The following is a 15506-nucleotide window of genomic DNA, read 5'->3' as shown; positions in this document are numbered from 1 at the left end:
TGCATTAACATGTTTTCATGTAAAAAAGCAACAAAACAAGTCATTTGTCCAGGAGTATTCAAACCTTTGCATACAACTACACATCTCTCTGCCAAACCAACACACTGCCACATCGTCCACTAAGCAGAAAAAAACGCATGCAGAAGACGACAAGTCTCCATCAACATCCAACATTGAACTGGTTAGTAATTGCTTGTAAAGCTGTCAATCTCTTTTGGCTATTTTTGAACAATAAAGCAGCCGAAAGAAGAAGAAGAATATGTACAAGAGTATATTGCACTGGAGGTCTAATGTATGAGATAATCAAAAAGAAAAAAGAAAGAAAAGAATTGGAGCAGCATGTTATTTAGAGTTCAGCAGTCTTATGGCAAGTGGGAAGAAGCTGTTTTGGAACCTGGCTGTTCTGCTTCGAAAGCTTCGGAAACTCCTTCCAGAGGCCAGCAGCGAGAACAGTCCATGGTGGGGGTGGGAGGGGTCTCTGTTTATGATCTGAGCTCTGGTCAGACAGCGACTTTTTGCAATGTCCTGTATTGGAGGAAGTGAAGTCCCAATGATTTTCTCTGCTGCTCTGTAGATCTGCCCCAGTCAACTGTAATTGCTATTATTGCAAAATAGAAGCGTGTAAGAGCAAGAACAGCAACGAAGTGGTAGATCGTGCAAATTCATAGTGTGGGCTGGCAAGTGCTGATGTGTGTGTTGTGTAAAATCGCATGTCCGCTGTCGCATCACACACTAAACAGTTCTGCATTGCCTCTGGAAAGAACATCTGCATGAAAACTGTGTATGAGGAGATTCACAAATTTGGTTTCCATGGCTAAGCAAGTCGGGCAATGTCAAGCATCGGCTGGAGTGGTGTAAAGCATACCACCACTTACTCTAGAGCAGTGGAAACATGCTCTCTGTAATGATGAATCACACTTCACTATCTGGTAGTCTGATGAACAAATCTGGGTTTTGTTGATGTCAGCAGAACACTACCTAATGCCCAGTGGCAACAGTGAAGTTTGGTGGAGGGGGGATAATGGTCTGCGGCTGTTTTTCAGGGTTTTCAGGGTAAACTCAGACTCTTAGTTCCAGTAAACAGTAATGTTAATGGTACAGCATGCAAAGCCATTGTAGACAATCACATTCTACCAACTTTGTGGCAACTGTTCGAGGAAGGCCCGTACCTGTTCCAGCATGACTGTGCCCCTGTGCACAAAGCAACATCCGTAAAAACACGGTTTGACAGGTTTGGTCTACAGGGACTCCAGTGGCCCTGACCTCAACCCCACTGAACAACTTTATAAACTGGAGAATTAATTGCCAGCCAGGCCTTGTCGCTCAGCATCTGAGCTTGACCTCACAAATGCTCTTCTGACAGAATGGACACAAATTCCCCACAGGCACACTCCGATTTCTTGTGGAAAGGCTTTCCAGAAGTTTGGAGGCCGTTATAGCTGCAAAGAGGGAGCCAGTCCATATTAGTCCATATCCATTTAGTCCAGCAAAATCCTACGATGGTCAGGTGTCCTCATACTTTTGTCCAAATTGTGTATACTTCTAGCAGTAACTGTGTTGATGTAAAATAGGTTAAGTATAAATTTGAGTCAAGTAAATTCATCAAATGCATCATTTTCCCCCCAAGTACAACAGTTCTGTGCTTTCCAACAATCATCATTTACAGGTCCAGTGTGGAATATTAACTAGAAAACCAACCTACACTTGTGCAGGTTAAGGCAGCAGGCAGAGGGCTCCCCAGTTAAAGCAGATGTGTTCTACCAATTGACCTTAATTAAAAGAGAAGAGCTCAACTACTGGTCTGCAAAACAAAATGCTAACCAAAGCGGCCCAGGCTGCATTACCCTAGAGATGCCTGGCTTGGACTGGACCCAGCAAAAAAAAAAAGGAGAGGGAAGGGAAATGCAAGCAGCAGATGGAGAGGAGGCAATGCCATCAGACATGGAGTATGACTCAACATAAATTACAGCTAGAGTTACAACCAGTCACCTCTGCTCCTCTATATGATTCTCACAACACAGGCATAAAAACAGCTTTGAGTTCTTTGGTGTAAAGTCCCAGAACAGGGGAGGCATAACGTTTAATCTTAGGGGGCCAAAATGCAATGATACAACACCTCTTTTATATATGAATTTATACAGGTTGATGCATTAAATTATCAAAAAAAGTAATTTAGTTACATAAAATTCTAAATAAAATAAATTGTGATGATTTTATGTTTTAAAACTTTAAAATAAAAACATAAAGCGAAATACGGCAACGACTTACTTGCTTAAATGTCAGGCAGTGCAACAAAACAAGGCCTTTTGTTTTTTTACATACTACAAAAGACAGGCCAGGGTACTGCATCATAAAAAAGACCCCAAAACACCTTCATGGTGCAATTTGAAGGTGAGTGGCTCTTTCACAGATTTTGAAAAAATATATAATTCCTGAGTCATAGAATGTCAGTTTACATGTCAGGTGGTATGACCTCAAGAAAACCAATAAAATGTGTAATTATCACAATAATGTTTATAAACTCAAGTCATGCATCATTTGAAATTAGCCTGAAAAGTCAGGTAGCACAACCAGACAAAGTAGAATGGTGCAACCAGACCAGTACATAAACAATTAAAAGCTTTGATAATGGTAACTATATCTGAGACATGGAATGCACACAGACATAAATGTAAATATACGTGCAGATATAAAAATGCACGTTATGTTGTTTTGAAATTGTAATTTTATGAAAAACCTTATTTGTCATTGACCCATTGAACAGACACGGAAGCCTCAATAACATAAAAGATTTTTCAGGATTTAGTGAGTTCCCCCTTTCGTTTATTATAGCTCCTTCTCATTTTCAGGAGACGTGCAGGTTATCCAAGAAATCTGTAGAGGTATTTTTCCACCCTTTCAAAGTTCAGTCTTAAATGTTGGTTAGATTATCTGGATTTTGTGTCTTCTTACACTGGAAGCGTGGAGAGAAAACCTGTGAATTTTTTCCATCTCTGAAGCAAGAATGATTTTCTCCTATCTATCAAAGATGAAAACTTTATGTATTGCGTAAACATGCAAGACATGATAAAACGCCAAAACTAAAGGTGACAGTTTTGGTAGTTCGACGGATCTTGCACGTCTGTTAGCAGTCCCATTTTCTCTGTTGTCTCGTTTGTACTGTATTTTGTTACTAAATTACTTCAGGACACAAATATTAAAGAAAAATCACATTTTAATTCATTATTTATAAATAAAAATGTTTGTTGGGGTGGGGTTAGGGTAGCTTTCTAGTGGACAAATCTTGGTCCTCAGGCCACACTTTGGCAGCTTTGTCACAGAATATCCACTTTTGGTTCTCTAAAAACTAAAAACTGTGGCTTTGTCTTTAAGAGTTCTGCTTTTGTAAATGAGATGTGCGAAGAACCTGTTAAAAATGTAAAGAAGCACTTAAAAATATAATGGTTCTACATTAGAGATGCACCGATCCTGAATTTTTTCAGCAAAAAAGGCTGTTAATCATTTTTGAACCAAAGCTCACACTGTGTGGTTAAATTAACCCATGAAACACACTAACAAATTTACAGTGCTTTTTCACTAGCCAAACTTGCAAAATAAACAGCATTATTGTTCTCTAATGGGCCAAACTGGCATTTTAAATTATTTCAATTTTATATAATTTGCCTGTTTAAATAGCATGAACCAAAGCACTAGACTGAAATTATGATGCACCTGGCTGTTTAGCACACTAAGTCAGGCATAATTATACTTCAACATTTTGGTTTGGGGTAGCAGCAGCATTCAAATACAGGGAAAGTGCACTTACCCAGCTCACATTATTTACCTATAAAAGACAGATCTGCCAAATAAAACAACACATTGACTACCAACTTTGTGTTTTGAGCAAAAATCTGCCAATTCCCATCTTGACTGATTCCAACTGTCCTTAAAATTGAAAGGATGTTTCTTAGAACCGTACAAATCAAGAACCTTTTATTTATGTTATTAAAGGGTACAGAAGAGGAAATATTGGAGAAAGTGGTGCTGGCGGATCTTGCAGTCTGGTTTGGTGTACATGTAGTTCTGCTCGGCGGTGACTGCCAAAGCATGTAATTATTCAACGGGTTAATAAAAGCACAATTCAATTGTGAAATATCAATAAAAGGCTTTTCCTAGAACCATTTACAAACCTATGATATAAAGGCGTACATTTCAGTAAGAGGTGAGTGGTGGAAAAAGTGGAAAAGTTCCGTTGGTTGATGCTGCGAACTGGTTTGGTGTATTTTCGATTCAGCGCCCCACCTTCACACAGTAATGCAACACCTGAGCAATAAAAAGAAAATAAAAAAATAACAGCATGCTGCGTTCGCCGTTGATTCAAAGGCAGAATTATGTCACTATAATGAGAACTAATTATCTGAATCTCTCCAGCACAGAACCCACTATACTATGCTGTATCTACGCACACAAAGCCTGGCCTTGCGTAGCCCCCGCTGAAACACACACAAACATGTGTGAGCCACAGTCTCTGCATGCCCCAGTGACCGACTGCGTATCGAACGGCTAAATTATTCATGGGGAGATGTGATTGCATTGTTTGCAAAACAAAAGGGCGTCAAGACATGAAACCTGCAAATAAGCAAGAAGCAGCGCACTGCTCTGTGGATACTCTGCCTGCCTCTCTCTCTCTCTCTCTCTCTCTCACAATAGAGGGCTGTTTTCTGTCACAACAGAAGCAGCACACAAACAAATCCAGCGCACAATGCTACCACTGAGCTTACGCTACTCCATTATACAGCCTTTCTGCATTTTTTATTTGTTTATGCTACCCCCTTCCCTTCTTTAATGCATTTTCCCAGCCAAACAAGTGGCTAGAAAGAGGACATCAGTAACATACTGGAAGATAAATCTGCCTACTCACAGCCTACAACAAGCATGCAATATTCATAAATGTGTGCTAGCAAAAGCGAGCATGCTAAAACAAACTTGGACATTGTTTATTTGTTTATTTATTTCTCGCCACCCATTTAGGGCAAGGGGGGACTGACAATGTCTGAGCAGAGGCTGGCAAAGGCACTGTAGTACGATAACGCTAGGCCTTCTCCTCCAGCATGGCTGCTTTCCTGGCTCAGGCTGCTGAATATGAATGCATAACTCTGGCATGGCTGCACATGAAATCAGCTTCTCCAACACACCCCACCACCCCGCACCCCCGCCCTCACCCATTCGTTCTCCAAAAGCTCCGGGGCTCCTGCTGCAGCCGTCCTGTTCTAAATACGCTCTCTAGGGAGCGGGAAACATTCTGAACTTTCTTACAAATACAGCCACCTACTCTCCAAATCCCTGACATGACAAAAACAAACTCAGTCCTAAATTAGGCAAATTCATCACGCTTCCCCCCAAAATTGTTATTTTTGCACTTTTTTCCCAGTTTTGATAGATTATAATCAATTCCCTTTTAAGCGAGCCATCTCTCAATCCGTCAACTTCAACAAAACGCTGTGAGTTTACATGACTCATTAACATCTCCAGTACGCCACGGAAAAGGCTACGGCAGAAAAAAAAATATTTGGCAAGGGGACTGCAGGAAATGGCGTCCTACTCGGCGCTGGCTGCCAATGCGTGTAATTATTCAACGTGTTAATAAAAACAGGCAACTTGTGAAATACAGCTGTTCCCGGGGCCAACCTAATGCCCAGCCTCTATCTCAACACCCACCAAATTAATCATCACCTGGGGCTTAAGGACAAGCAGCACTGGGCTTTTAGTTTTTAATTATTACACAAAAAAACCCAATAAAAACAATAAAAATATATATTAAAACAAAACAGGGGAAAAGGTTGTTTCTCACAGAGCCATTACTGTAGTGATGGAAAACAGAGAGCATATTTCCTGGCTTCTCAGGTGTAGAGAGGTCCTGAGGTCTAAAATCCCCCGTAGTCTCTTAACAAATAAAAGAGAGAACCTATTCCAAAATCAATACTAACACAATCATATAATGTGGAATATATTCAGTATTGTTCATTCCAACTTAACTCGAATGATTTAAGAGGGTTATGTGAAATCAATAACAGAAAAAAGGAGATAAATAATATAGAGAGAAGTGCATCCAAGCCAAACATGACGGATCATGCACGAAGACTGAACTAATAAACTTACGTCAATGTTATTTTTAGTAAAGTAGAACTTTCCCACTATTAAAACATTTTCCCAATGAAACCGCTGCTACACTTGAATCTCACCTACTACGTCTTCTTTCTGAAAACAGGAAATATGCTGTTGAAAGAAAAAAAAAAAAAGCTACTTTATGAGGAGAGATCTAATTATCATGTAATGCTGCTTTCTCACTTAAAAGAAAGGCGAAGAAACGTTTCCAACACACAGCCTTGAACTTACACTAGAGCAGCGGCATGCGTGATCATTTAAAAAAAAAAAAAAAGGGCGGTGAAAGGCAGCCAACGTCCACGGCTATGACTGGACATGAGCGTATTTATTTGCTTTGAATCAGCTGCCTGGTCCTGGTGGGACTTTTCAAAAGTTGCTGGAGAGGCATTAAGTAATGGGGTGTTAAGAGCGCGATGGGCCAAAGGCATAAAACGCCTGGTGCAGCGAGCGGCCCCAAAGTGACGAAAATTCTCAGAGCTCCACTTAAACAAGTGCCGACAACAGCTTCTGCCAGTCACGCACAGGCGGAAAAAATCGGAACTTTTTACTGTGTCATTTTGAGAATCATAATAGCGTGCTTGTTATTTTAGCACGATTTGTGAAAATCAACACAAAAAAAGGTGGTTGGGGCCTCTCAAGGGAAGAAGAATCACTCGCTGAGCCAAAGTTTTAGGCCTTTCCTGCAGCTGAATGTAGCATCGTGGTCTGGATACTGGTGCGCACACCATCATTAAAAAGACTCTGTCTCTGGACTAGAACATGGCAGTGAGCAGTAAAAAAGAGGGGAAGAAAAAAAAAACGAGTGCCCACAAGCCTGAACATCAAATGCCACACTTCTCTCACATCCAGCTCCCCTGTCAATTTGAACTGTTCCACTTTCCTTCAGAGGAGTTTGAATGTTTTTTGCGAGGTCTGTGTGTGAGGGCCTGTTTCCATGGAGCTAAACCTAAACTTTCACCACTCTCTCTCTCTGTGATAAGTCCCTCTACCACAGCAAATCCCTCACAGGTCATTCTCCACATGTGGAAGAGAAAACACTGTCTCTAACAGTGTCCAAATGAGAGCAGCCTGTTCCAACAGTGAAACATGATCTTAAAACCGGGAAGTCCTGTCTGTTTCGATCATATAATGCACTTCACAATAACCTCTAATCTATACTGGCTCTTATGAAAACAAAAGGTACCTTCACAAAAATAAAAACAGAACCCCCAAACTGGACAGAGTGATAATGTGTCTCATCTGTTCACAAAGAGATGTATAGCATATATAGTTCATAAAGTGCAGTCATATGCAGAAAAAAAATTCTCATTTTATTCCCCCGCACATTCAGCAAGTAGTAAGTAACGGTGCATTAAAACGTGCAGAAGTTTGTTCACTGTGGAGATGAATGTGTTAACTTTTTTTCACTTAGAAAATCAACTAAATTTTAGCAACTATAGAATTTGGACTGCTAAAAAAAATGACATGTAAGATTTTTCTTTTGGAAATGAATTCACACACAACTTCACTGTTTAAGATGGGCATACATTGCATGATTTTAACCCCATTTGCCCCTTCTTACAATTTTTTTACTCCCTAAGAGGTAGTATTTAATGGGGAAAGAGTCCGTCTTTAGCCGGAATGATCAGAGGCCTTCAGATATGTTCAAACATGTTTGACTTATGTCGTCCAATAGTGAGAAATGGTGAGCGACGTAACTCAACTACGTCTTTTAAGGCAACAGCCAATGAGACAGAGTGAACAAAGCCAAGGAGAAATACAAGTACGCAGCAACAGACCACTGAGAGGAGCAGCTTGCGGAACAAACACAAATATGAGTCTTTATAATGTTTAAATGTAGAGACGTACATCAAGGCACTCTTTACACTCAGCTGCTAATTTGTATAAAATATTTCTCCAGCCCTTGCAATGGAATAGAACATCTGCATTTCTTATCCAAATATTCATCTATGTTCGCGGCTTTCAGTAAATCCGCGCTGGAATTACGGGAGGAAGGTGGGGTCAAACTTGATAATATGATTATTATATTTTTCCAAATAATATATATTGCTAACTTTCATTTGGGATCAATAAAGTGTCTATCTATCTATGCATCTATCTCTATATTATACTATATATATATATATATATATATATATATATATATATATATATATATATATATATATATATATATATGTATATATAGCTGCTGTCAGAAGAAAACATTGTATCTCCACAATAGTAACTTTACAGGAGAAGGAAAAAACATACTTCACTTTCAATGTAAGTCAATGGAACCAGAATTTTTCCCATGTCATTTTGGGTCATTTCTTTTATGCCATTCATCATAAAATTTATACACAATGTAAAGAGTAACAGATTCTTTCAAATTATGTCAAAAACTGAAAAATGCCAACAATGGAGATACAAGGTTTTCTTCCGACAGCAACATTTTATATATATATATATATATATATATATATATATATATATATATATATATATATATAAAAATGTAGTGGTCTTCTCAAATAATTGTGACTTAGATCAGTCCATGGATCCAGAAATGGAAGCTGATGGCGTCAGTATGTGTATGAGCAGAGGATTCTGATGAATGAGTCTGTAGGTGGCCCTGTGTCCAGTGTGATAAGAGATTCTGGCCTGTGGTCCCTAAGAGTTAAGGCCAGGTCACACAGTGCGTGTGTCCTCTGCTGCACAGATCAGAGATTTTGAGGTGACATCTGCCAAGTCTAAAAGACTGTGTGGGATCAGTGTGTTGCAAACTCTCTACAGACCCATTAGCTGGTGGGCATTTTGAGAAATATACAGACATTAGATCCCTAAAGATTACGGAATGAAAGTGACAAAGATATAAGCCTGAGGGTGCAACAATAATTTAATAACACCATACCTTTTCAACATGCACCACAACCTTTCCTTCCATGCCATCACCCACTCTCAACATCCACTCCTTTCCACTGTCTGCAGCTCTTCTACCCTGCATACTGTCCCATTCTCTCCCTCTATCTCACTTTTTCTCTCCCTCTAAAATCCACTCAGGATTCGGAGCTCTAGTTCTTCACCCTGTGTGTGTGTGTGTGTGTGTGTGCTCTGCAGGACTTAGTCTGAAATGGGGCTTGAGCGGGGTGGAATATGTAATGAAAGCCTTTTGACCAACTTAGCGGCAGCCTTTTCCCAGCCACCCGCCCCTGCTCTTTTCCATAGGTTTGAAGAATCAAGAAGGCGATTTTTTTATTGCTATTTTTTGGGGCTCTGCAGAATTCCCTTCTTCCTTCAGCTGTTGGCTGTGAATAAATTGATTAGAATAATTTCTCCCTCCTCTGGCGGCCCCCACCCTGCTCCTCATCCCCTGGTGTACTTTGGGGGTTATCGCTCCACGCAAGGTTGGCTCAAAGGCCGCTGGCAGCCTGTTTATTTAGCCTTTCCCAGTCAGCTACAGCAGATAAGAGAGAAGTGGCCCTTTCCAACTGGGGTGGGGGGGTTGGCAAAAAAGAGAGAGAGAGAGAGAGAGAGAGAGAGAGAGAGAAAGGCTTTCTAACCAAAGAATGAGGGGGCAAGAGACAGAACGAAACAAAAGAAGGAGAGGGAGAGAGAGGAAGAAGGTACGAGGTTGGGGAGGGAGGGAGAGAGGGGGGAGGGAGAGGAAGAGGTTGGAGAAGGTAGGAGTTGGTAAAGAAAGGGAGAAAGGATGGAGAGGGTATAAAACGAGAACGAGAGAGAGTGAGAGAGAGAGCGAGAGAGAGAGAGAGAGAGAGAGAGACTGTCACAGACAAAGAAAAGAAGAGGCAGAGCAAACAAGCAAGCAAGAGAAAGAGCAAGCAACAGAGCAAGAGAGCAGGGGAGAGAGAGAGAAAGTTCAAAGTGTTTATTGTCATTTGTACAGAGGAAACAGGTTTCCTTATATACAATGAAAAGAGAGAGGGAGAGAAGGTCCTTTCTATCCAGAGAGAAGTGGCACAAGAGACAGCAAAATAGCATGAAAGACAGAGAACAGGTGAAAGAAAGACAGAAAGAGCATGACAGAGAGAGAGAGCGAGAGAGAGTGAAAGCGAGAGAGAGTGAGAGACAGAGAGAGCGAGAGACAGAGAGAGCGAGAGACAGAGAGCGAGAGAGAGCGAGAGAGAGAGCAAGAGAGAGCGAGAGAGAGCGAGAGAGCGAGACAGAGAGAGAGAGCAAGAGAGTGAGAGAGAGTGAAAGCGAGAGAGAGCGAGAGAGAGAGAGCGAGCGAGAGAGAGAGAGAGCGAGAGAGAGCGAGAGCGAGAGCGAGAGCGAGAGAGAGAGAGAGAGAGAGAGAGAGAGAAGGCTCTTTCTAACCACCAGAGAGACACAGACAGACTCTTGAGATGCCTCTCCTCCACCCTCTGACCACAAACCACACAAACACAGTCCAAACACTTCAGTGTGCCTGAGGACATGAGAGAGTGATTTCAGGATAGTGGGGGACTGCACTGAGGCATTTGAACCCACAGGGAATATATAATACATGCATTAACTGATTAAATGTTGATCATCATGACCCCACTTATAAAACATTACACTGAGCAATAACTAATGAATGCTGAACATGGTATACAATGATAATCATAACTCCTCGAGCGTTGCTTCACTTGTTCTACACCACTGAATTCGGGCAATGAAAATGAGGTCAGTAAAGCCGGCCACTTAAATAATCATCACATACTGCCAGCAGGAAAAAAAAACAGCCAAATAATCAAGTCCGAAACAAAACCCCAAAAATTCAAGAGTCAGAGTTGATTAGGCTTTTTTAACATCAGACTAATAGCGCTGGGCTTCGAGGCCAGCCCTTAGAATCCTCTGCTCAGCTCAGATGTTGGGCCGGGAGCCCTGTGCTCTGTTTGCTCATTTTTCCAGCGCTCAGCAGAACTGAACAGGCTTTGGGGCTTCAAATTAGGAACAGAGCTGGCAGAGATGAGTTCTGTTATTACTGTCACAGCCAGGCCTCCTCTGATGCCTTTACAAAGTACTCCTCAGACTTTTGTTTTTGTCTTCCTTTATCTAAATGGACTTTTTTTTTCTTTCCGCCCTCCATCTCAGTACAATATCACAATTCCAGAGGGAGTGAGTAAGATTGATGGGCAAACGAAGTCAAGGGAAAGCCATTAAAATGAAGGGCCATCTAAAACATCTCAAAGAACAAAGTAAAGGGGTTTCTTGGCTAAAGCCGGCTGTTGGAGGCGTTTTCACAGACCGTGTGATAATCGTTTCCAAATGACCGAGGTATGTGTGACAGGGTGAGAAGGAGTGATGCTGTATTAAATCTATATGTGCGCCAATGCAAAGCTGCAGGGGGTCGAGTAATGAAAGTCTGTTTAAAGGTCCCTCTACCCATTTCCCCCCGCCTTTTTTCTTGGACTACTTATTAGCATGTGGCACACCATGATATAAAACTTGGCACTCGTTTATCAAAGGAGGAGAGAATATTCATCGCGATCAGGGCTGTTCAAAACATGAAAGAAAGCTGAAATCCTCCACTTTTCCTGGAGCCGGCAGTGGAGGTCAGAAGAGGCTTCCAGCCGTCTCTCTATGCAACTCTTCCAGTCTACACAACCTTGGTGATCTGACTTTTGACCCCGCCAGAGCACCCAAATGCTGTCCACCTTAGTGAGGTCCCACTTAACCCTAGGAAGATGTGGTTAGCTTGCTGGAACAAGTAAAGAAGTTTTTGTGTGTAAGTGCTGCTGGAGTTTTTAAACACCTCAGTGTTCACTGCTGGACGGCGAATAGTCCACCAACCAAAACATCTAGCCATCAGCATCCTGTAGGCAGTATCCAGTGACCACTGATAAAGGACTAGAGGATGACTAATACAAACTGTGCAGCAACAGATGAGCTACTGTCTCTCTCTTTACATTTACAATGTGGACAACAAGGCAAGTGCATCTAATAAAGTTAGCACTGCTGTGTCTGATCCACTCACACTAGTGCAACATGCATTAACACCCCACCACCATACCTCACTGTCACTACAGTGCTGAGATCCAACACTACAGCTCTGTTGGTCCTGAGGGGGTGAAAGGGGGCAAAGAATGGCCCAATCCCACTTCACCCCTTGCCCTGACCACTTAGCCCTTATTGCCTGATTTTGCCCTGACCACTTAGCCCTTATTGCCAAATCGCCTGATTTGCGCATTAACATCTAGGGTTACAGTGTCCCAAATGTTGAGATAGAGGAGTAGGGAAAAGTGTTCGGGCTACAAAACCTCCAAACTGAGGTTTTTCAGAGATTAACTCCAAACAGAGTGTTATGAGAAATAAAAGAATAAAAACAGCAAGACAGCTGCATGAGTGACCAAAGAACTGCACAACTGTAAGTATTTTCCCTGTTAAAAAAATTACAATAACCACTATATTATATTAGTTTAATGTCATTTTGAAGTATTATGGTAATGTTTTGGTAGCTAGCTAGCTAATGTTCCAGTTCCACCTTAAATAGTCCAGCAGTTCTGACTCCTGAAACGCCAGAATGTAACTGCTGCACCATTTAAGGTGGAACGGGAAAATTCAAACACGAAGTTATTGAATAGCTGACTACCCCTTGTAACTCAGTTTTAAGGGGTTAGGGTGACACTCGAAAACAAGAAATGGAACTGGGCCAAAGTATGCAAAAAAACAGAGAGACTACAGTCTGTAGTCTTGCAGAACTACAATGTGCACCTATATGGTTAGTAGAGCTGATAAAATAGAGAAAGAGTGAAAATACAAGGAGGTATACATAGTAAAGTGGTGAGTCGGTGGGTTGGTGGGTGTATATCTGTATGTAGGTATGTATGCATATGCACTACATGGACAAAAGTATTAAGACACGCCTCTTAATCACTGAATTCAGGTGTTTCATTCAGTTCCATTGCCACAAGTGTATAAGATCAAGTACCTACCTGTGCAGCCTGCCTTTACAAACATTTGTGAAAGAGTGAGTCATTCTAAAGAACTCGCTAAACCACTGAGCATCATAATGTAATAGGATGCCACCACTGCAACAAATCAGTTTGTGAAATTTCTTCCCTCCTAGATATTCCACGATCAACCGTGAGGGGTATTATTGAAAGGTGGAAGCATTCATTAAACACAGCAACTCAGCAACGAAGTGGCAGACCACTTAAAGTTACAGAGCGGGTCGCCGAGTGCTGAGGCATAGTGCATAAAAGTCATCAACACTCTGCTGACTCAATAACTGCAGAGCTCCAAACCTGCTCTGAGATTAACATCAGCACAAAACCGTGCACCTGGAGCTTCATGGCATGAGTTTTCATGGCTGAGCAGCTGCATGCAAGCTCAATGGCCAAGCACAATGGCAAGCGTCGGATGGAGTGTTGTTAAGCACGCCGCTACTGCACTCTAGAGCGTTTCTCTACCTGGCAGTCTGATAGACAAGTCTCAGTTTGATGCCAGGAGAACATAACCTGTCTGAATGCATTGTGCCAACTGTATAGTTTGGTGGAGGAAGGTAATGCTAAGGGGTTAGTCTTCCCCTTAGTTCCATAAAAGAGAAATCTTAATGCTTCAGCATACCAAGACATTTTGGACAACTGTATGGTTCCAACTTTGTGGGAACAGTTTGGGTAAGGCCCTTTTCTGTTCCAGTTTCTAACTGAGCCCTAGTCCACAAACAAGGTCCATAAAAGCATGGTTGGGTGAGTTTGGGGTGGAAGCAGTTGGCCCACACAGATTCCTGACCTCAACTCCATCGAACACCTTTGAGATGAACTAGAACAGAGACCGTGAGCCAGGACCTCAAAAATCTTATAAAAGTTCTTCCCAGAAGGGTAGAAGCTGCTCTAGCTGCAAAGTGGAGACCAACTACATATTAATGCCTATGGATTTAAAAAAAGGATGTCATAAAATCTCCTATAGGTGTAATATGTAGGTGTCCATACAGTGTGTGTACACATATAAATGCACAAGCTGCAGTTAATAACGAGACTAAACTAAAATTCTCTTCTAAAGCCTCAAGACTCTTCAAGACTCTGACTTGCATGAACCGACTTAACTCTAGGTCCCTCCCCCAGACACTCCACTGAACCTATTAGAAAGCCTAGAGACCTGAAAATGCACATCAATAATGCCATTAATATCATGAAGGAACACTCACTGGACTCTGAGCAGGAACGAGACACAAATTTATCTTCCCTGTGTTGCGAAATAATGATTTTGTTCTGCTGTGAGAAAGTATGAAGAAACATATTACGCTATTAAAAAATAAACATCCCTCAGTAGATCATTTCCAGAAGGCCACTAGGGCAGTAGAAGGTGGTCCAGTAATAGCATTCAAACATTCAAACTATGCTCCACTTCCTTTCTCACTGTCAGTGACGGTCCATGTTAGAGCTCCTCCACTCATACTAAATTTAAAACTAACTCACTCAAATTCAATCTGTGCCACGCTTAGGAAAGACATAGTTAATGCAAATTAAACAGAGCAAAGTGAGAAGTTAATAGAAGTAATGGACTTCTTTCTGATGACTTTTCAAACTGTCCTTGCCCGATGTGACAGTCCGGCTGTGGTTATGAAGGCAGGTCTGCAGTCCATTTTGGCCCGGAGAGTCATCAAAAATTCCGTTCCTGAATGAGACTCATTTCTCCTGCTGATGATGGATGGCAGTGACAGAGGTGCCGAATGATCCTGGAGAGAGATCATTAAAGAGCGAAGTGCAGGAGGCTTATTTAGAAGAGTCAAGCAGCTCTGAGACCTAAGCTTGGAGGATTTTCTCTCAAAACAGGTGCTCCTATATGAGCAAGGAACTTGAAAGTAAACATGAGAAGAGTTACCGTAAGCTGTGAGACCCGTACAGAGATGCACTTATCCAGCATTTTGCTTTTTTGGCTTCAAATATCAAACAACTCCCTCTTGAAACAGCGCAAACTTCTGCTTGCGCATTCACTTTTTTGTATTTCATACTACTTGATAGGCTAATTCTTCTTTCCTCCCTCAGAATGCAAAGGCTCAATAAGTACCAGTTGGAGCTGAGAAGGGGGCCTGGGCTGTGATCTGTTGAATAAAGCAGGTCCCTCTGGTGGAGAGGGAGCTGATTTCCCATTCACAGCTCTGGAGCTAAATGAAATGGAAATAAAAATCCAGAGAGAGAACGCAGCGCAAAGCAAGGTGGAAGTGGGGCCTCATTTCAATAATTGTTATGCCACATAATGCCGCCACCAGGTGAATTGTATAATGTAATGATATTTTTAGGACCTTCCTACAGGATGAAAATGACACCTGCAGCAGATTGAGTTTCTTTCCACTGCTCAAGGGCTGCGCCATCTCCAAATCACAGCTTAAGCGGTGTCTCCGTCATGAGATACTTTTCAACAATGAGCTGAATATTATTTCCATTAGGAGCATG

The 15506-nt window shown here is 41.7% G+C and overlaps 1 protein-coding gene across 1 annotated transcript in view; it reads right to left on the bottom strand.

Moving 5' to 3' along the window:
• Positions 1-15506, bottom strand: part of fbxl17 (F-box and leucine-rich repeat protein 17) — a 356455-nt gene that overhangs the window by 241636 nt on the left and 99313 nt on the right. The window lies entirely within an intron of this gene.

The sequence above is a fragment of the Pygocentrus nattereri genome, chromosome 28, assembly GCF_015220715.1.
Source record: "Pygocentrus nattereri isolate fPygNat1 chromosome 28, fPygNat1.pri, whole genome shotgun sequence".
Lineage (NCBI taxonomy): Eukaryota > Metazoa > Chordata > Actinopteri > Characiformes > Serrasalmidae > Pygocentrus > Pygocentrus nattereri.
This window is presented reverse-complemented; position numbering and strand designations above follow the sequence as displayed.